The 23213-nt window shown below is 27.0% G+C and overlaps 1 protein-coding gene across 1 annotated transcript in view; it reads right to left on the minus strand.

The window, feature by feature from the left end:
• The window catches only part of LOC107444985 (zwei Ig domain protein zig-8), a 210158-nt gene that overhangs the window by 181885 nt on the left and 5060 nt on the right, over window positions 1-23213 (minus strand). The gene's annotated exons all lie outside the window — the stretch shown is intronic.

A 23213-nucleotide genomic window follows, 5' to 3' on the forward strand; every position in this document is an offset into this window, starting at 1 on the left:
CCTAAAAAGGAAATAAAGGGGAAAAAGTAGTTTTTTTTAATTTAAAATATTTTGTTATATGTACAGAGACTATGAGCCTCATTTTTTGTGTCGACTATATTCGTATAAAATATTAAAAATATTCAGTTTAAAAAAAAAGAATTGCGTGAAATATTAGTTATTACATTTGCAATATAAATAACACTACTGCGCATTTTTTATAGCAAGCATCGTTTTTTATAAAAAAAAATAGTATCTTTTTTATCTACCTAAACATGTAAATTTTTGAAAATGTTTTAAGGGACATCTGTTCGAAAGATTTTTTTAAAACTTTTTTTCAAATAATTTTATTATTCGGGTATGATTGAAAATGCATTTTATTAGTATTCCTAATTTAATTTTTTTTAAATTTATATTGTTTTTCTAATACTATGGACATATTGCTGACGATTATAAAAACTAAATTTACATAATCCAAAAAATAAAAATATTGTGTATATTAAAATAGATTTAAACATAGCATTTTTAATCTCTCTTACAAAACTTATCGTGAATATGTGTAAATTGTAAATGTATTTTGATTTAACGTATTCCCCAAGAAAAAAATGCACAGATATTTATTCCATTTGTTTTATTGAAGGCGCAACGCAAGGGTAATTGCTTTTATTTTTCAAGCGATACCTTCTACTAAAGTCATTAGTAGCATTGGTATTTGAAAACTAACCAACCATCTACTTCTGGAACTTGATTTAAAAATGGGACAACTTGGAGCATATTGCAAAGTTCTGTAATTAAAATCCTTGCAGTCTTAAAAATGTTGTCTGCAATTAGGCACCACTATTCTTGGAATGCAGCCAATTTCTAGTGAATGTACTCGAGAAAAACAAGAATTAACGAAATTAGATTAGCGTTGTTCTTAATCACTCTGGCACTTTCTTTTTAACCAACAAAAGATTAAGTGCCTGTGTTACAATAAAAAATATCAAGACTAGGGTTTGTCTGCTATCACTACCAATAATAAAGATTAGTATCATTTTGTTATTCATTAACAGCGATAGTTTTCCTTTTTAAAGCTTATTAATATAGTTAGTTTCAGATTCACGTCTGGTATTTTAGCTGGATGAGTTGATAATAAGTTTCTTTTTTTTTCATTTGAAAAATAAGAAGCCATGAATGGATGAATATTAAAAATAGTAAAGGAAACATTCGTTTAAAACGTAGAAACTTGTTTCTTTAAGATAATTATCTTTATACAAAATGCATTTTGTGTTACAGAGGGACGTAATTTGTACCCTGAGATAAAAAGCATATTCAAAATCACCAGAATATGGTTGAAATTTCCGTGTTTATGACTCTAAGAGATCACCAAAAACCTCAGTAAATTTTAACGAAGCGCTTTGGTAATGAGCTTGGTTAAATGAACCATAAATTTTAGAGTTATGATATGTGTTAAAATTTAGTAAATGTGGCAAAATTTGGTAATTTCATCATCATTTCTTGCATGGTTTAAAAACCACTTATTTAGCTACATTTATTTTTAACTAAATCTTTGAAAATGAGAGCTAAAGTTATGAAAACCAAAATTTTTGTCAAACTGTTAATATGCGAATGAAAATAATACTAAATAGATGGTTCAGATACCATATACTTTAGTTTTATTACCAGAATTATGTTGCTTTTTTGTTTGTTTTGTTTTTGGTTTACCATAAATGGCAATTCCATTCAGTGCATAAAATTTAACAGAATATTTTTCTCCGTGTAAATATATTTTGTTAATAAAACAAATAGATACGTGTATTGAGTAAAAAGCTTATTGGTCTTAATGACAAATGCAATATTGGTTAAATATTAAACTATAAACTTTTCACTTTACGACTCAATATTTTGCAAATCTGTTGCAACTTTAAAAAGGTATTAAGTATTAAGCCATTTTTAAGTTCCTATTGAATAATAGTATCATACTATCAATTGTAGAAATAATTTGAGTGAATTAATGTATGCTTCAATTAGAAACTATATTACGGTAATGGTAAATTTTAGCAATTTATTAGCTTATTAGGGCGAAAAGGTGGCTTTAAATATACTTTTAATAACTAATTTGCTTTTGTCTGCTATTACATGTGCAAAAGTTTAGAAATAATATCGGTTAATAAAATAAAGTGGTGTTTATATCGCAAAGTATTACTTTTGCTTTTTCACTTTTACTTCATTAATGGTTTTCTAGTAAGAAACTAGTTGCTTAAATAATTTCATTACCTTCGTTTTGCTGGTAAGAGATATTTTGCATCAAGAATAAATTAACATGTTCTAAAATTTTAAGACTATTCTAGGATTTACTCATGTTAATACTAGTGTTTTCTGTGGTGTCTATGCCTTGAGAATGCTGATTAAATTTGATTGCATAATCACAGTGATTTTTCTTCAATAAAAAGTGTTAATTTTAACATCTTATGAAAACTTCAGAATGCCTGCGTGTCTTTATGGTCCAAAACTACAGTTAAAATATACGCACTAAATCTATGGTTCAAGCAAACAAGTTTATGGCCCAAAGACTTATATTTTTACGCTTCATGGCAAATATTTTTAATGTGGCTAATGTTTTTTTTCTTTTTTTTTTCGCTCGAATGCGCTTACTGTTTTTGAAGTCAGTTTAAGACATTCCAAGTACAATACGCCCTAGTTTTAATAAAAAAAGCTTTTAAAAGTTTCGACGCTTAATAAAAACTAACTTAATATTATATAATCTTTGAAAAACATAAGCAAATCCGATAAAAATTCATGATGAATGCCCGTGTTTAACATATATTTTCAGAAAGTTTTATTTTATCATTTACAGCTGTGCAGTAAATAAATTTCTAAAAACAGTATTTTGTTTGCATCACCTTAAAGCATTTTAGATAAATATATAAAAGTTTAAATTCATATTGTAATACATAAAATATAAAATGCAGAATTTAAAGAAGATGAAGAAAAAAGAAAATGAAAATTAGAAATGGTTAAGTTAAAGTTATTGTAATTTCTATTTTATGTGATTCTATTATTGTAATGAAATAGTGAACAATAATTATTATTTTATTACAATTATTACAATAATTTACAATAATTAACAATAATTGCGTAGAAAAAAACTTAATTATTAATAATAATTAAAAACAAGAACAATTTTTTCAAAACAATTTGCAGTTAAACAAAATGTTTAATTTCTACTCTAAGCAAAAGAAACAACTATTACGCACATTTTATTGGTAACACCAATTAATTAGTTTTCTCCAAACTAATTTACTTACAGGGAAATTAAACTGAAACTTTATTATCAAATGAAATGTTTTAATGATTTTAATTGGATCCTCATTTTAATTATCCTTAACTTATATTTTTAAACAACTTTTTTTATTTGAATTAAGATCACACGATAAGAGGTAAATAAAGAAATAATAATATTGTACAACAAATATTATATTTAACATATTTTCTTGCATTTCCCATGCATTTACGTTTTTTAGCATTAACTTTTATGAATACAGCTATCGTCCCATAAATCCCGTTGCAAGTGCTATTGCATTTGAATATTCTTACGTAGTTTTTGCTATAATGGCCATCTTGGGGTAAATAGAGATTCTTTTTTTTATTCCCGGGCTTTGTTTTCGTGTTTTCCGAGAGTGTTTATGTTTTTGTTCTTTTCGAGTGAAGTGTTCATTCGCTCCAGAGATACACAAGGGAATAATGAAACCGGGAGCGATTTTGTTTTTATTTCGACATTTTTTTTATTTATTTATTTATTTTATTTTTCCACTTCCTTCTTTTCATGCGCCATGGGTCTTTTTTAGATGACCAATTGCTTGAGTAAATTAATTAGATTCTCTTGAGATGAACTAAGATTGAATAGAAGTATTCGTGTAGTCCGTTTATTCCCTTGTCAGCTGTATTTTTACGTCATGTCAACCATCAATCAAAGGGAAATGATCGCACAAATTTCGTAAAAATAGGAAAAAAGAAGCTTTATTTTAAATATTACGATTAGTGTAATAATAATAAAGTTTTAATTATACTATTTCTTAGAAATTTTTCGAAAATTAATTAGCAATTTGCGTAAGAGTTATTTTACCATATTTAAACAAAATAGTCAAATAAACATAAATAAGAGGATATTTAAACTGTTGACAGTGAGAAAAACCATTTATTTACAGCTTTCACCTAATACGGTTAATCAACCATATTTTATAGCACAAACTAGGCCCACCAATAAAACCACTTAATTCCTAGCAGCTAGGTATATATTGTAAGCGAGTGGGCTAGTCAGTCAATTTCATAACTTACAGAAAAGGGATTTGAATCCCAGCGTTACCACCACAACACTTCATATTTTTTTGAAAAGACGTGAAGAATTTCCTTTTCCATGTACTCCACAATTTGCAACCATGGGCAATTGGAAAACGGTACTAGATAAGTCTGCTCAACAGGAAAAAAAAGTTAACCACAACCTAGCTCCAATATCCATTACCAAACGAAAAGCCTAGTTCCAATGTCCAGTTAAATTTATTTTTTACGGCTTTGAAACTATGTTAGTTGTAAATGGTTAAAAAAACGTATTGTTTAGCTTTCGAAGTCTTTAAACCATACTGGTTGTATACGGTTCCAAAACCCTAAAGATAAAAAAATTTTCTTTACCTATAACTTTACGGTTAATTGGACGGGCAAAGTGTTGGCTGTCATTTTTCGGCAATTTTAGAATACAAATTCAAATAATGCATGAAGAAATCAATAATGTTTAAAAATGCACAGATTCCTTTTATTACTCAAATTTTATTTAAATTTAAAAAAGCATAATTTGTGGATAACAGCGTTATAAATGTTCCATAGAAATGTGAAATTCGTAACATCGTAATATTTCTACTTATTTAAAGATAAATAATGTTTGAAAACGTTGAAATAATGTGGTTAAATCCTGAATTATGATGATTTCTTGTTCGTTTATTATTCAAACTTAATTTAAAAATAATACATAATTCGTAGAAGCAGCAAAAAAAAAAAAAAAAAAAAAAATATATATATATATATATATATATATATATACATATATATACAATATGTCTTTTTGTCAATTGCATTTGGTGTATGCCTTTCAATAAGCATTGTATTTAAATCTATTAAACTATAATCAATTTTCGATTCATAAAAATATTTTTATTTTAAGACGATTATGTATTATCGGTAAGCTCATGAGGAAATTGTCAAGGAATCGGCATGAACTTTAATATGCATAATATTTAAATCTTATCAATTATGATATTCTATTTAATTTGATATTGATTTCTTTTCTGATATTAATTTCCCTTTTATTTTACATTGATTTTCTATATTTATATTATATTGGACTATAATATTGATTTTCTATCCAACTTTGGAACAGTTTTACTGCCTTGCTCGTCATCTAGTCAAACTTCGTCAGAACTTGAATGTAATGTTTACACGGAACTCTGCGATTTTTCTGATGAAACAATATGTCCGTCCGGGCATGGAAGGGTTAAAATTACCCACCTGATCGTAATTTGAGATCGTAATTGAGATGATTTTTGAGCATTTCCTGCTATTAGTATTGTTTCAGGTTTCGCATTATTTAAGCAATTTTAAAGGAAAATAATTTTTCTCTGAAAATTTAAGTAAATATTTAAAAAAGACATTATTTGAGGAAGGCAGAAGAAAAATAAAAAGTACTTTAAGTATTTGGAATTCTGTGTTCTAAAACTCAATTTCTAATTATAAATTCATAAGTAAGAAAACAACATTCCTTTTTGTTATTTCAATTCGTTTCGTTTAATTACATTTTTTATTTTAATATTGAAAGAGAATTAATTAACAATAAATTTTAATTAACATACTAATTTACTTTTATATAAAAAAATAATTAGATGCATATGACAATATGAAATTCTAATTTCTATTAAATCACAAATTTATTTCATTTGTATCGTGATCACTTATATTAATTTATAGAATTAGCATAATTAGTGGAAGACAAAATAATTTATTTGGAACAGCTGAAATTTAATATTCTAAAATTATATTTTTCATTAAAATTCCGCAAAAAAACTTTTTTTTTCTGTTATCGTCGAATGTAGTATTAAAATAAATATTTAAATTTCTAATGCATTTAATTTACATAATAATTCAATTTCATTTTGGAAATTATAAATGCATGTGACAAAATATATCGCAGATTCCTGTTAATTTGAAAAGTTATTTTCAAAAAAATCATATTATCTGGCATAATTTTTTCTGCTTCTTCGTCTTCTTCTTCTTCGAAAAAAAAAAGAAAAAAAAATCCTTAATGCAATCAGCTTAATTTAAATTATTAATTCTTATGCTTAAACTAGAAACTAGAACTAGTTTCAATTAATGTCAATTGCTATTTGTATTTTTATCAGAGTTTCCAAAAATTTTAATTTCATATAGATATTTGTAAATACTATGGTTGTTTAAATTTTGAGATTATTTTAAAATGGCACTTGTATAAATGAATTATAGCAACTGTGTTTTAGTTGTGTTTAACTCAATGTGTTTTAGTTGAAGAAATGTAGATTTAGAAGTGGAAATTAATAATTTGCTTATCTAATATTTAATTTGGGTGAAGTAAACATTTATATTATAGGCATAAAGAACAGTAATTAGAAAAAATTAAACACAAAACTTTGTTTGCGACTTTGCGTGAAGTCATCGAAATCTAAAAGTATTCACAAAAATTATGGAATACATTTAAATTTGTGGAAAGATTATGATAACGATTATAAATTTACCACGCGATTTTGTCAATCAAGTATCTATGAAATTTAATTAGATTTTCACACATTTTACGATTTTTCGCTCATTGTCTACGAAAGTTCATGTGGCAAATTTGATGTATTTTTATTATTAAAAATTATATTTGCATAAAAATACAAATAAATTATTTCGAAATACAAAAAATACACGATAAGTAAAAATTATGTTATTTAACATTTAGTTGCCAAAAATTTGTTTATAGGTTGTTCTCCGGAGAACTGTCATAGTTATAAATAAAGTGTTACTACAGACACTTTATTTAAATACAGTTGTAATATGTTATTTTAGAACGTTTAATATCTGATTTTTTACCACAGCCAATGTTCAACTCCGCAGTCTTGTAATTTGAACCGAATCCAGAAGACAAAGGAACTCCTGGATTAAATATTGGAAGTTTTTTTTACCATCGTTGAGGACTTTTAGCTGGAACTAACCAGCATTTTTGTTACATAGAGATTGAAAACAAGAAAACTTTCCAAGGGTAGTTTGATCGCTAGGGGCTCTGACCCATGATCCCTCCACCACTTAGGATATTCTACGTTAGTACTGTGGTCGGGGAGAGCCGGATGAGGAATTCGCATTGCCATTGCTGGGATTCGAATCCAGAACCTCAGTGGGAGGCACGTGCTCTATTAAATCAATTAAATAAATTTTCTAATTAACCTATATGTAGGCTGATTGTAATAAGTCTAAAATATACTAGGCAAATTACTGAATAATTTTTTCAATAAACTTAGCGTGTTTCTATGTGACGACGACAATTTATTTGGCATACATTTAGTGCATACTTTTCCATTAGCCTATGGCAGAAACACGCTTGATTGTATGTAAATTAATTTAAATAAACAATTACAAATTGTTAGCATTAAATAATAACTATGAATGCAACCTTTAATCTCAAAGAGACTGCATACATGTTTTCCTGAATGTCACTTTTGCAATTATTAGAGATATTCAAACTGGAACTGCTATCATCAAAGGCAATCAACAATGCAAATTTATTAAGCTCTGCTCTGCAATTCATTCTAAAATATGCTGAACACTCAATCAAATGGAGAATGTATATTTTGTCCAACGTTATTAATATTTATTCCGATATGCAGCTCATCATTATCACCATCATTTTAAATACAATGAAAGAGTAGTTTTAAGTAATGTGATTAGATAAACTTCCTCTTAATGGTAAAGTAATATACAAATTGAGTTTTCAAAATGTATTATGGCAGCTTTAACTATTAATGAATTGACGCTCATTGTTTCCTTTACAAATTTTGCTTTGAAGTCGTTACCCTTCAACTAACGAGGTTAGATACTTTGACAAAGGAATTGTAAATACTGTGAAATAATAGTAGTAAATTAGAGTTTTGTAAATGTTATAAGCAGTTTTACATAAGATATTTAGAACTTTAATTTTCAATAACATATATACTTCATTCTTTGAATTAATATTAATAAAATATATTATTAAAAGCAACATAATATCGTTAGGTATATTAAACTATATAAAACTATATTTCAAGCAAATATTCTTAATTATCAAAAATACTTGCTTTGCTTACTTCACTTATATCAAAATATTTTTCTTTTCGTTTTTTCAACTAGGCTTAAGTATCAAAAAAAAACTTTTTTTCTTAAATTATACCTTGAAAAGCTTTTAGACTGGTTTCTTGTTATTTCAGTATAAATATTAAAGTCAGAATCTCAATATTAAAATTAGTGTCAGAATTTCAATAGAAAATTTATTGTCAAAATTTCAATACAAGAATAATTATCAAAATTTCATTAGAAAAAATTTTAAAATTAAAATTGCTTCTTTGTATCAAAATATTTTTCTGTATTTTGTTCGATTATTATTATATAAATTATTCTGAATTATATAAACATTCATTAATTTCCATAATAATTCATATTTTGAACACATATTAATGCAATGAAAAAAATTAATATTAAAATTCGAATTAATATAAAAATGATTTTTTTATATGAAAATACATTTTTATGTTTCATTTGAAAATAATTATATCAATTATTCTAAAAATCGAAAAACGCATTCTTACCTCGAAGGGTTTTTATGCCGGTTATTAGAGATTTTTTTTGTAATATACCCATTAAAAGGCAATTTAATACTTAATAGCATTTTAATTCAATAATTTTATCTAAAATTAAATAATATCTTAATTTGATTAACTTCTTCTTTTTTACATAGTTTCTTGTATTTAAATTAATTATATTTATGTCAATTAGGTAATATACATTAAAACGCCTGTTTTTACTTTAGTCGCATTTCAGTGTTGTTGAATACAAGTTAATTTGGAGAGAAAAAAAAATTAAAAATTAAAAAAATTCTTGCCAATTTGGCAGTAAAACAAATTGCATTGAAACTTTCAATTTTGGTTGCAAATAATCCTAAGAATTATATTGATTCCTGAAAAGTATAAAAATTTATTTCTATGCAAATATTCCTAATAATAATCCTAATTAATTCTTAGATATCTAAATAAAATTATTATTTTTTTTAAATAATTCTTTACTATACTGCGGTTGCTAATGAACTCTAAAAATTGATAAAAAACAATAAAATTTATGTCAAGTTTATGTTTTTATTTTTTTTAAATTTGTGAGAGTAGAAATTTAGACACTCAAATATTGCTTGAAACTATTTTATTACTAATACTATGCACCTCAAAGTTTAAATTGTTTAGAAATAAATAAACATAAACAACAGGAATATTAAATCTGCAAATTTAAGTTCTTCAAATAATTTAACAATCCTAAAATAATTTCTTTAACCTCCTCCAGCTCTTCCCATTATATTGACGAAATAAAGTTTCGCCCTCCATTTATCGAGTCCGTGATATTTTCAGGTTGGAGTGCTTTACGAACGTGTTAAAATGATTAAAGCAATTTATTTCTTGTGCCCTAATTCATATTTATTTCTTAATTCATACACCAGATGGCAGTACCAAAGTATTTGTTTGCGTTTAGAGATTTTAAACTGAATATCAATATTCATCAAACCTCAAACCTGTATATCTGCTTAAAAGGCTGGGATAGCCTGGTTGGTAGGACGTTGGGCCCGTGTTCCGGAGTTCGAATCCCGCCAGCCAAAGATTCCTCGTGTAACAAATGTGGATGAAATTTTTTTTTCAAATACACTATGAATAATAAAGATTAAGAAAATTCATTATTTCAAATTTTTATATGAACTTTTTAACCGATAATACTTATAACTTTCATTTTTTATTAAATTAAAAAAATATTAAGATTAAGTTGTATAAATTTCTGTATACCTTTTTATAGTTATGTGAAAAAGTTTTGGTTTCATCTGACAGTTGATTTGAAATGACAAAATTACAAAAAGTGAAGTGCCTAATTTTTATCGAGACGGCTTTGCTTCTAAAGAGGAGAATTTAAAATCCATCAGAAAAATATGTTCAGAAAAATATGTTTGAATCTTTATGTATATGTATTTTTTTTTAGCTGTTTGCATAACGTTAAATACTGGTTTGAAAAATTGCTAAGTATGTTTGGGTTTAGATCCTGGAACTATTGACAAAATTTGACCACTTCCCACACTTGTTCTTTTTCAGTGTTACTGAACCTCTTTTTCACAGTACATTCCTACTATATTTCTTAATTCGTGTGAATTATATTGTATTTACGGTATTAAATGATGTGCAAAAACTTTTTTTATTATCTTCTACATTTTAAATATTTATAAAAGTTTAATGGGAAAATGGAAAATTAAGAAACAACAAATTAAAGAAATTATCGTAACAGCACGTAATAAAAATATTAGCGAATAGCGAATTTTAATAGAAAATCTCTAACGGTCAAAAATAACTAAACACATAGTAAAATACACAAATAAAAATGCAAAAATTATTTTCGACTGCAGAAATTGTCCTCTAAGACGTTAATAAGTCTACTTATCTTTAAATTCACAACTCCCATTAATAACTATATCTGTCTTGCAATCAGTGCATTAGAAAACTGGAATTACAGGCATGCCCTCAGCTATGGGTGAAAACCACCACGTTAATTATACGTTAACCAGGTTACTTACAAATATACTATCACTATTTAATATTTCGTAAAAAAATTTTATTTCTAATTTTTTTAATCCCTATGAAATAAGATAATAAAAAAAATTATAATTTTTTTTCTTCTTTACGTTAAATTATTTTTGAAATTATTTTTCGCGCAAATTTTTCGCTTCGCTTTATTAGTTCCGGAGAAATGGCAAAATACTCGAAAATAATTTTAACACTAATGGGACAAAACTTTCGACCGCTTGTCTGTTCGGGACCATGTATTTCAGATTGCAGATGCCACGTGTATTTTGATAGCAAATATCTAAATCCGATGAAAAATTATGCTTATTTAGAAAAAAAGTAAATTTTTGTGTTTTGTTCCATAACTTAATTAATAGATAGTTTTAATGAATTATTTAGCATATTTATGGTCACCCTTTCGTATTATTAAGAGAGGCACTTTGTTTGTTGAAATCTGATCATAAGAGCAAAATTATTTAGTCTAAATCATTTTTGTTTTCGCACTGTAAATACGAAATTTGCGAAAAACTATATTTTTTCTATAGTTAATGTACTTAACATAATTTTAACTAATTGATGGGGATTTTATAATGCAATTAACGAACATTACAACGATGTTGTAGCTATAGAACAGATTTGTAGCTATAGAAATTTTTGAAATATGGTTAAATTTAATGTTTTAAATGTTTTTTAAAATGTTTTTATATTTTTAAAATTAACAATGCTTCTATGTAATGTTTAAAGGTTTTTAAATGTTTTTCAAGTTGGATAAGTTGTTTAAGTGCGCATGCGTTCTCACTGCATGGGTTGCTGTAGCTACCGTTGCCGTTTTTATTTTTATTTTCCCTAGCAGGCACTTTTAATGTATTTAACTAGTAATAATTTAAAGTATTTTTATATTCTTTTTGATTTTAACGTATAATTACTATCTTTTCGGTGATTTAAATATAAATATGAATGAAGAAGGAAAAGTATTGTGTGACGTCTTGAAACACGTACATAGGGTGAAAACCAATCCGGAGACAAACAGTTTTTGCTACCCATGATTTTGAAATGTTGTGGCGTGTAACGGAGTCATCCAGAAAGAAAAAGCATTTTACCAATACGTAACATTTAACTTTTTGTCTTGAAAAAAAGCATTGACTAAAAATAAATATGAAAAAAATACTATGGTGAACAAATCGATGAAATTACTGAATGTATGATGCAACCAACCGAAGAATAGATGACTAAGTGAATGGATCCTCGTACTTTTAGGAGTTTCCTGTGCCTCCCCTTATAGAGAATTACAAGCCTCAGTTGCCTGTAGGAATGCCAGAAGTGTAATCTTCTATGCTTAATCTTAAGGGGACTAAACTGAATTTATGAAACAGAACTTTTTCTCCAGATCAGGGTGACAATAGTTAATCACACCAACACAATATATATATATATATATTTGGAATACAAAAATTATGAATACTTCTGTATTATTAACAACATTAAAACTCTTCCGTTTTCGTATGTGTAGAAATTCCATTTTAGTACTTCAAGGCTGAAAACATGCCATTGAATTATAATTAGATTTATATTTCAAAGGAGGAGTTATTTTTAGAATCTTGACCCTCTTTCACTTACATATTAGGAAACATTAAATGATTATCGATGATGCGTAGAATTACAAACTATGCAATGACTGAGCCTTTTCACCTCCATATCTGTAAGTATTTAATGCGAGAGCGTTGGTTTTCGCATGTCTCTTGCTGAATAACGTGCTCCATAAAAGATCTGCCGGAACCATTCGGAGTTTTATCCACACCCACTCCCTTGTGGAGTGGGGATGTGAACTGTTATAACCACCAGCCTACCTTTAAATAAACCTTTTGATAACGTATTATGGCTTACGACTGAATTATTAAAGCTGAATACAACAATGATAACAGGGATGTAGCCCTGCTATTATAAGACGGCAGGATAGTTGCTTGTGGAGGAAACTTACGCAGTTCTTTAGAGGCCGGCTGTGACTTCGGAAATCCTCATCCCATCACCCACCGGAGGAAAAATTTCTTCATCGGCTGTGAAAAAAGCGTAGAAGGAAAGGAATGATTCCTCATCCCATCGTCAACTACATGTACCTCGCCGCTAGTGGAATGATGATGTTTACTCGAGATTTTCCCCTGAAACCAGTTGATGTGTGTCCCATCCATAGAGCTGACCCTACAATTCCTTAGTGCTCAAGTTTGCGAAAAAGTGAAAACAAAAATTTTGTGCGTGACTAAATATCTTGAATATTCATGAAAAACTACGAAGTTAAGTGCGCGTTTGAAACAAACAAAAAACAAAAAAAATTATATATTTTTTTTTCTCCTTCTCTCTTCCCATGAAAAATCATGAAGGTTGAAGAAAATGGAAAGAAAGAGCAACTGTAGATATTTTTTTTCTCATATTTTTCTTTCTCATTCTTATGATTAAATATTTTATTGATATTAGATATGAGCCTTGCTCTAAACTTTTTATTATGAAATTTAATCAACAGTATCTTGTTCATTGTTAGAGTGCATTTCTTGTATTTATATTGCTTTTTTTAAAAAATTATGATGTAATATTATCCATAGAGCATTTAAAATATTTTTGAAGGAAATAAATGTGATTCAAACGTCAATTAAATTAGTGATGGCAAACAAAATTAAGTTATTTAAACTTTTGTTTCCTAATGATTTATCACGCTTAAATCGTTATAAAAAATAAAAATTTTCTGAACTTTCTTTTGAACCTGACGAGGAAGAATTTTCAAATAAACTTAAAGAAATTTGTTATTCTTTAACTTTTTGGACTTGGTCAAAACTAAATATTCCAATTAAGAATGCGAAAATTTAAATGTTACCCAAACAAAAGGACATTTAACACTTAACAAGATTTGTGAGTTTCCCCTTATTACGATAGGCGAAATTGTTAACTTTGCTAAGTTTTTTATACTTGATACTGATTTACCATATGCTTCATTAGGGTTGCAAACTTGCGAAGATTTTTGTTTGCTTATTGATTGTGTCTGGCCACTTGTTACTCAATTTGGTAAGAAACTGATCATATCTGCTAATTCTAACAATGACAACTTATCTTTGCACATTGGACAGCAGAATTCTCAAAATGTTAAGGTTAAAAATGGTGAAAAAAATAGTTAAGTTAAAGATGTTTCAGTAAAAGTAAACATTGAAAAAAAAATGATGAAAAAGATGTTTCAGTAAAAGTAAATTTTGAAAAAATAAAAATGATGAAAAAGATGTTTCAGTAAAAGTAAACATTGAAAAAAATAATGTAAAGGGTAATAAAAATAAAAAGAAAAGGAAAAATATTAAAAAGAAAGAATGACCAAGAACTAATTACAAAATAAATAAAAAGAAATGTAAGTAAACAAAATTTTGAAATAGTACATGTATGAAAGCTTAGGAAATATCACAGCCCACAAAATGCTGAAATTAAATCATGAATAGTGTCTAAAACAAAATAATTATTTTTTTTTTACTTTTTTCAACGGAAGAAGTAAAAGCTTTTTTCGGGGAGATCCGAGTCACGTGGGGAGATGTTTACCTCAGCATCATTTGGATGTGAGGGTAAGTTCAACTTTTTTTTTTCAACAAGATGAGAAAAAAATTATTAACTATTTTTGTATATGTCCAATCTGGATCTCTCAATTTCCCTCTGCATCATGAAATTCTGTTTTCCTCCATTTTAACGGGGAATACAGACTTTCATCAAGTAAATAACCCCTGTAACCACACAAAATCTTAAATTCTGATTAAATGACACTTGTTGTCCAGTTCGTTTGCATACAAATTTTGTATACTTTTGTGTGAATTTTTTTTTGAAGATTTTAATAAAATAGTTATATAAATATGTTTAATTTTTCCTTCTGTTTAGTTGACTAAACAGATAAATTGCTATATCATGTTGTTATTTTTGTCATTGTGCCGACCTGGTGGCCGAGTGGTTAGTCGAAGTATTTAATGCGAGAGCGATGGTTTTCGCATGTCTCTTGCTGTATAACGTGTTCCATAAAAGATCTACCGGAACATTCCGGAGTTTTATCAACTTGTGGAGTGGGGATGTGAACTACGGCATACAATAATTCAAAAGCTTTTTTTCAATGATACGTGCTGTACATGACGTCTATTATTTTTAGATACCATCTGGAAATATAAAATTGCTTGCTTCATTGGCCGCTGCGCCATTGATCATTCATTCTCTATTATTCTTGCACAGTGCAAATTATATTTTGAAAATCAGGTAAAGTTCTTAAAATATCACGACTTTCTGATTGCTTAATCCCAAAATCACATAAGTCAGGCTACGAATCTGTCAGGCTACGAAATCACGAATCTGTCAGGCTACAGACTATGAAACTGTGGGTCCAAACGTTCTTCTGTGTATGCCTTATAATAATTATGAATTATGCTTATTCTTTTTCTTTATGTCTATTGCTACAATTTTACTTGTTTATCATTTCAATGACTTTTGGAATTCGACTTTGCTCCGCAGTTTTACTACATGTTAATCGTTCAATTTTGTTTCGAAGATTTCAATAAATGTTTAGTTTTTAAGCAAAAGATTTTCAATTTTGTCTTTGGTATTACATTTATGTTTAGTAAAATTATAGTAATTCCGACCCCAAACTACCTTGATTTTTCAATGTTCCTATATAAAACTAAAATTATTTCACGGATAAAATTTATTATATTATTGAAATAAATATTTAAAAAAAAATTAGTTTTAACAGTATTCATAAATAATTTTTAAAAAAAATATTAGACACAGTTCTGATTTTTTTATAATAAAATTACTTAATTGATTTTTAATAAGACGTTGTTAATAGCATGATTAAATTTTTTTTCAGAATGTAAAAGTATTTGATATCATCATTTAATTTCAAATAATAATACTCTTTAAATTTACTATTAATAAAGTTTCTTCAGAAGATTAGTTTGAAATTATTTTTTTTAGAAATTAATTAAGTTTTTTAGATTTTTCTTTTAACACTTAAAAAATATTGATCGATGAAGTTGTTTTCATAAGAATCTTTTTTATGCAACTAATTATATTTTTAATTCAATTCAATCAATATTATTTTAAAAAACTGTAATATACGATTTTCTTTTCAACTAACAAAATTAACCCATAAATTTTTAAGAAATTAAGTTTTCAATAATTTAAACTTCAACAATTTAAATGTTATTTAAATTCTTGTCTCTGGACATTATTTCTGAAAAGTCTTTAGAAAATTAATTACTTAGCAGTTTCACATGTTTGAAACTACATCTAAGAGTTATGTTTTGGTAACACACATATCTAAAAAATATTTAAAATTTAAAGCCCTACATTATTGTTATAAGAATTGGTAAATGTAAAAAATAAATCTTAATAATTATTATTCCTTTTATTCCCTTCCAAACTTTTATATTTATTTTTTCATTGCATGCACAAGTTTCCGATGCGTAAATGCAAAATAATGTAATGAACGAAAAAAGCGAATGTTCTAAAAGTAAGAAAATTAATATAATATATTTAAAAAGATATTCTATTCAATAATCATTGTACAATCAATGGTATTATACATTAGAAAAGTAATTAGAACCACATAACGAGTGGTATATAATGTTGAAATAGTTATATTTTTAATTTGGTTTACTTTACACCGTTTACAAGGATCATTTTGTTGTACCAAAGTGGTAGGATTCAAATATCTGTATGACAAACTCTAACTACACAGTTAGAATTTGTATTCTAAAAATATATCAAAATAACCGGCAACAGTCTAACCATACAAATAACCGCTAAGTTTACGGAAAATAATATTTTTTACTTATACTTATATGGTTTTAAAACCGTTAACAGTTCGTATAGTTAAAACAATACAATTTTTAAACCATTTACAACTAGCATGGATTCAAAGCGAAAAAAAAAAGAATTTAATTAAACATTGAAGATAATTTAGCAGCCCTATGGTGCTGTCATCTACTCGTGAATGAGAGTATTATATTCTAATAGCATAGGGTCAAAAATCTTCTGATGGGCTGAATCAGTACGATAAAATTCAGGTTGTTTAAGCATATATTGGGTTAAAGAAGTTATAAATGGTTTTTTCTATAGTTCTCAGTTTGAATATCAACTTATTTAGCGTAATTTGACTGATGTGTTTTAATATGATAAAATAACAATTCAGTAAATAGTTATTTAACCATATTTTAAGAGAAATTTTTAACAGGATGCCTTTTTTTTTAGTACCCACAAGCGAATATTTAAATGAAGAATTAGATATCGCTTGCATCACAAATTAAAAGCAAAAATTAACTAAATGCTTGATAAATAATTCAAAGGCAGGTAAATTCTATATTCTTTTATTTTTTAATAAATAAATAAAAAAATAAAAGCTTCTAATTATAATAAATAATTATTATTCTTCTTCTTATTATACTTCTATATTATAATAAATGACTGTGAGTTTTAGAAACTGGTTATTCTATCCAGTAAGAAGACATATTTCAGATTCATTAAGTGAAAAACATATAAAATGGTTCTTGGAAAACAAAATGTCATCTTTTTAAAGAAAATTACATTTTAATTGAACAAAAACTGAATCAAAATAATGTATGATATCTTGTAGTCAAAATTACATAATAGATTTTAAAGAACATATATCATAATTAATAATTAATATATTTTAATGCTATCGATCATTCATAATTAAAATATTGACAGTAACTGTTAAAAATCAAATACATCCTGGAAAATAAATCTTGTTTATATCTGAATAATATTTCGTGTGATTGCACATAAAGTTAATATTTTCATTTAGATATTTTTACGCATTTTGATAATAAAAAAACAAATTTAATTTATAATGAAAATAACTATCGAAAATAAACTATAAAATTTAAATAAAAAGTATTTTAGATAATATCTAAGACGCTAGAGTCAAGCTTTAGATAATATCTGTTATTTTCGTGTTTAGAAAAATATGCTCAAAAAACATTTTTCAATATGAACTATTTATTTTTCACTGTAATTAAATAAACAAGATCGATTTTTTAAGAGAATTGAACTGCTATTGCGCTGTTAGAATTTTCATTATAAAAATGCTGTTAAATAACCAGCAGCAGAATGCGCATCCAATTAATCGCAAAGTTTACGGTACAATTAGAACGGTAAAAAGAACTATGAATACAAAAATATGATGTTTTTTTTAACCATTTGCAATTAGCATGGTTTCAAAACCATAATAAAGAAATCTGACAAGACATTTGAGCTAGGCTTTTCGTTAAAAAGTGGGCACTGGAGATAGGTTGAGTTTCGTTTTACCAAATAAATCGCGGACAGTGGATTAATAATTTTATTTGGTTGTTCCACAGATCATAAGAGACGAGAAATACTAAACTCATTTGTCTTAAACAGCTTTATGGTGCTACCATCTATGAGGGAATGAAAGTATCGTATTCTAATAGTCCATGGTCCCCAATGGAGAATGCAGGACACTGGAAACTCTTCATGTGTTGAAGGGAATGGAAGAAATGTTATGGTGTCAACGATGGTATTTGAACTCCCGTCATATCGGACTCGATTATCCCTCTCGGCTGTAATATATACCCAGCTGCATGAAACTAATTTGCTTCATTAGTCTCAGTTAAAGACAATATTTTTCAACATGGACTAATATCAACGATTTATGAAATCAATTTTTTATTCAAATAATGACTTCAATTGAGAAAATTTCAATCAATAAAAATTATAATTTAATTACTTACTGTAAATATTAAGATATAGACTGTTTCTTTTAATACGGCTAATAGGCAAGAAAGAAAATCCTGCTTATGAATTTTTCAAAATGTAGTATAATTTTGTTTAAAAATTATGGTTTAATTACATAATTTTAGAGCTTTTTAGAGCTGAAAAAATTGACGTTATATTGAAAAGACTTTAGAAAAACAAATTATAACATTTAAAATTGAAAAAAAAATGCTTTAGGAAATAATTAAGATCATTTATCTTCTTCATTTAACTCATTTAACTTCTTTTGTATTCTGAAAAATATTTTGAAAAGTCATTTTTAAGTAGGACTAGATAAAATGGTAAAGTCAAGCGTTCAGACTTGATATCAATGCCAAAAAAAAAAAATTTAATCTACGCATATTTTGTAACATTCTTGAACAGAACAATGAGTAATGCATACAATGCATAGAAACTTTATCAACACCGTCTCTTCCATGAAGATATTGTCAATATTTGTGTAAAACTCAGAGGTTCTTAAGCAAATGTGTGTTATTTGGGAGAAATATTTTAAAGAAACTATCCTCTACTGTAAGATAAATAAGATAGAATAAGCAAAATTTTTGGTTTATTCTAAAGATAGAAAAGTTAAATATTGCTGATATATAAATATATTTTTTCTTTATTAATATTACGTAAGATTTCGCATTTTATAAAAAAAAAATACATTAAAAAAGAAAGCTGCTGGATTTACACTACACAACGGTGCATAAATTTCCGTATTATTTATTAAGCCCTATATATCCTAGAAAAATATTTTATTTTTGCAATGTTTACTAAATATGAAACAGATATAACCAAATAATCTATATAAACTTTACAGTGTATAAATTAGAAACATATTTTGAATATATTTTTTTAAAAAAAATACTATTTGGAATTTATTTCCAAAAATGCTGACTCTCTCTACCCTTTTCACTGTTGAGTGCCATTTTGGAAAATTTGAAATTCTTTTAAAAAAAAATATTTAGCAATCTGGACTCAAAATAACTCATGACGTACAATGTCAGAATGTAAAATTTCTTTATTTGTTGTACGACGAGAATGTTTAGTGACATTTCTTTCGAACTGAGGAGAAGATGAACAAAAAGATTTATTTTAACAAAGTAAATTGAACAAACTTCGAAGCTTATCTGATACACAAAACCTTGAAAGACATTGTTATTGAAAAATTAACTCCGGTTGGGAGTCTGATTGTCTTCGATGATAATATTTTAATAGTTATTGAAGAGTGAAATAGAATCTTTGCTTAAATTTCAGCAATCATTGTTAAAAATGAAACACCCTAAGGAATGTTTCCAAACATATAATAAATCCGTTGATAAATCCATGAGATCCAAAGGAAGCTATATTTGATGTTACTGAAAGAATTAACTGTGCACTAGATATATTACAGATCAATCACTATTAAGAGAATAGAATTATTGCAAGTCACATTAATTGAAAATCATCTAATCATGTATTTTCAGTTTATGAAGAAAATAAATCTGAAGTCTTATAGTATTTTCAGCATTTATTTACTTTTTGTTCCTTTTGAGTTAAATTCTATTAATTAATTTGCGACAGTTTGATTACCTTTAACATAAAACTGTGAAGTTAAACAGCAATATATACTTTTGAAAAATAATATTTTTAATAGTATTCTATAATAATATTTTTACACAATTATAAACTTAATATAGTTTTTTACCATTATTAATTTCAACCACTTCCCTGAAGTCTGATAAAAAAGTATAGACAGAATTCCAAAATATGATAAAATTTACCTCTTTTCTGGTACTATAGGAATACTGAAAAGCTCTAAAGATAATTTTCACCGAAGCACTTTGGTATTGATGTCGGTAAAATTAATTATAATATGTTAAAAAATTTGGAAATTGTGTTAAAATTTGGAGATACCATGATACCTTAGAGTGTCATAAAAAACCATTTATTCAGTAAAATATGCTTTTCAGTTTTGCATTTTTTTACTAAATGTGTGGTAATAAGAACAGTGAATTTGAAAATCGGAATTTTCTCAAAACTGTTACCATTAGAACAGAAAAATTACCAAATGAATGCCTTAAATACCGTATATTTTGCTTTCATGAGTCAAATTAGTTTTTTTTAAGCGGGAATGTCACAACCAGTGCAGTAATTTTTCAGATTTTTTCCCCCGTATTTTCTTCTCATTTCATCCACGATTCTTAGAAATCGTAGGAGATACGCTTTAAGAAATGTTGTATACTTTTTAGAATTATTTTCAAGTATTTTAGCCGTGTTCTAATAAAGAATCTTCTTTGGAATTCAGTCACCTGTATTGTAAACAATTATACAACTTAAAATTATTTTTTGACTCCATATTTGATAGTTCGTTCAATTAATGTGTCGTTTTTTTTCGTCTTCATAATTTCTCCTGATTTTTCAAAATCGTTTTTATTGTCGTTTGCGGTGACGATGTATCGGTAGAAATTGCTATGTCCAAGGTCAGTAAGAACATAAACTTTTTTTATATGTTATTAAAACGTGGGTTTTTTTTTTTTTTTTTGATTGAAATCTAGGTTCAAAATTACCTAAGATTATGTTCAAAGCTTTATTATGGCTGTTGTTAGCAGTTATCTGAATTGTCTCTCACTGCTTTATGAAAAAAAATACTTCTATTAAAACGCGTTGAAAAAAGCTTATATTTTGCTAACATTATACGAAAAATGTGAACATTCAAAAATAAGACTTGTGACATTTGAAAATTATTTGGCTACTATTTGATTATTTTTATTTCTTAGTTTCTGTAATGTAACAATATCATTCAGTAATATAACACTATTATTTACACTCTCAAAAATAAAACTCACACTTTTGACGATTTATTAATCCTTGAGCTATATATTTTGCTAGTTTCAAGAATTATTATGAAATCACGTTATTTTTGATGAAAGATCTCACAAATATATGACGAAAATTTTTCATCAACTCGAAACCTTATTGTTGTCATTCTGGGAGACTGTTAACTAAAATGGCAAAACAAAGATGAGGACAAGGAAATCAAAACTAAAGTGTCAAAATAAATCAACCGGCCAGTACGGTGGTCGTAGCGTTTGCCTCGTACCAGGTAGATCCCGGGCTCCAATCTCGCTTCCGGCATGGATTCCGTTTTATATCAGTTCTATTTGGGTTTTTTTTGTGTTATTAAGGTAGCATTGACCCAGCGATATGGTGCCCATGATAAAGCGATTATAAGAAAAGTTAGATATATTAGGCACTATGCAATTTTCTTTGGAAAGCAATAGAATGACGGATTATTTATTTACTATTAGCAAAATTCATTCCGTCAAAGAAGTGACGATTGTTATTTCGTCAATTTGAAGAATTGTTCACATATACCAAAAACTGATTTAGTCAAAAATTATTAATATTTCTTGAACTTTGAGAATCCATTTTGAACAGTGTAAATAAAAAACATACAAAAAGTATGCTTTGATTCGTACCGTAATAGGGAAGCTAAAAAAAGTTTTCGTCAAAGCCTCTATTGAATTGACTAATGATGACTGAACAAAAAATAAATATTTTCTCAACACATTTTTAGTAAAATTTAATCCTTTCTTACACTACAAAAAATATCCATTGCTTTTTCAGAATTTTACCGATTATTTTACGATTCAAAGCAGTTTTCCTGAAAAAAAAGGTTTTTTTCCGCTTTTTCACCCACAACCCTAAAGGATTAAAACCGTCAGTTAAAATTCTAGTTTTTTCCTTGCAGTTTTGCGTGGCGTAATATAACTTTACCTTTCCTCTAATCATTTCACCATTATTTCTGTACTTGCTCTTATATTTTAGCAATTACTTTATGGTTTAGAACAACGTATAAATAAAGCAGTGATTCGACTTTATGGTCGAATTGAAACAATGTTGAACCAAAGTTCTCATAATTTCTTTGTAATAAAGTACTTTGGCTCAGTGTCTTTGGAAACGGAGGGCCCACTTCTCAATGAAGTCACACACGTTCAAATCAGAACAATGACTGAACGTTTAAAACTCTGCCTCCATAAAATATTCACATCTGGTACGAGTACAGTCTCATTTCGTAATTTTTGTAGAGAAAACTTGTTCCCTTATAATAATTTATGCTTAGACAACGAATTTATTTTTGTCGTAAAAACTTTTTTTGTTGCAGTAAAAAAACATTCTGTTTAAGGATTTTCTACGTTATTTTTAAGGAAACAAATCCATTCTTTTATGGTGAAAAACCTTTGAGGCTGAGGCTACAGATTTACTTCGTAATTTTTTTTTGTTTCGCACAACCAACCCAGCTATCAGCAGTACATTTTACGTGATTTTTTTCACAGTATTGAATACAATGCTACAAATTTAACAATTGAAATTAATTAATTTACAATTATTTTTCTACCCATATTTTAATAAACATTTTTTTTTTCTAGACACCATACTGACTTATGTAGAATTTAAATTTAACCCCTAATTAGTCATTTATATATTCTCTAACTTAAAATTAATAAAAATCAGCTATTACAAAATTTATAATTGCAGTAAAGAGAAAACAAAATCAATTTACTAATCGGGTTATAA

Source organism: Parasteatoda tepidariorum, chromosome 8, assembly GCF_982258835.1.
Source record: "Parasteatoda tepidariorum strain Cologne lab strain chromosome 8, Ptep-v5.0, whole genome shotgun sequence".
Lineage (NCBI taxonomy): Eukaryota > Metazoa > Arthropoda > Arachnida > Araneae > Theridiidae > Parasteatoda > Parasteatoda tepidariorum.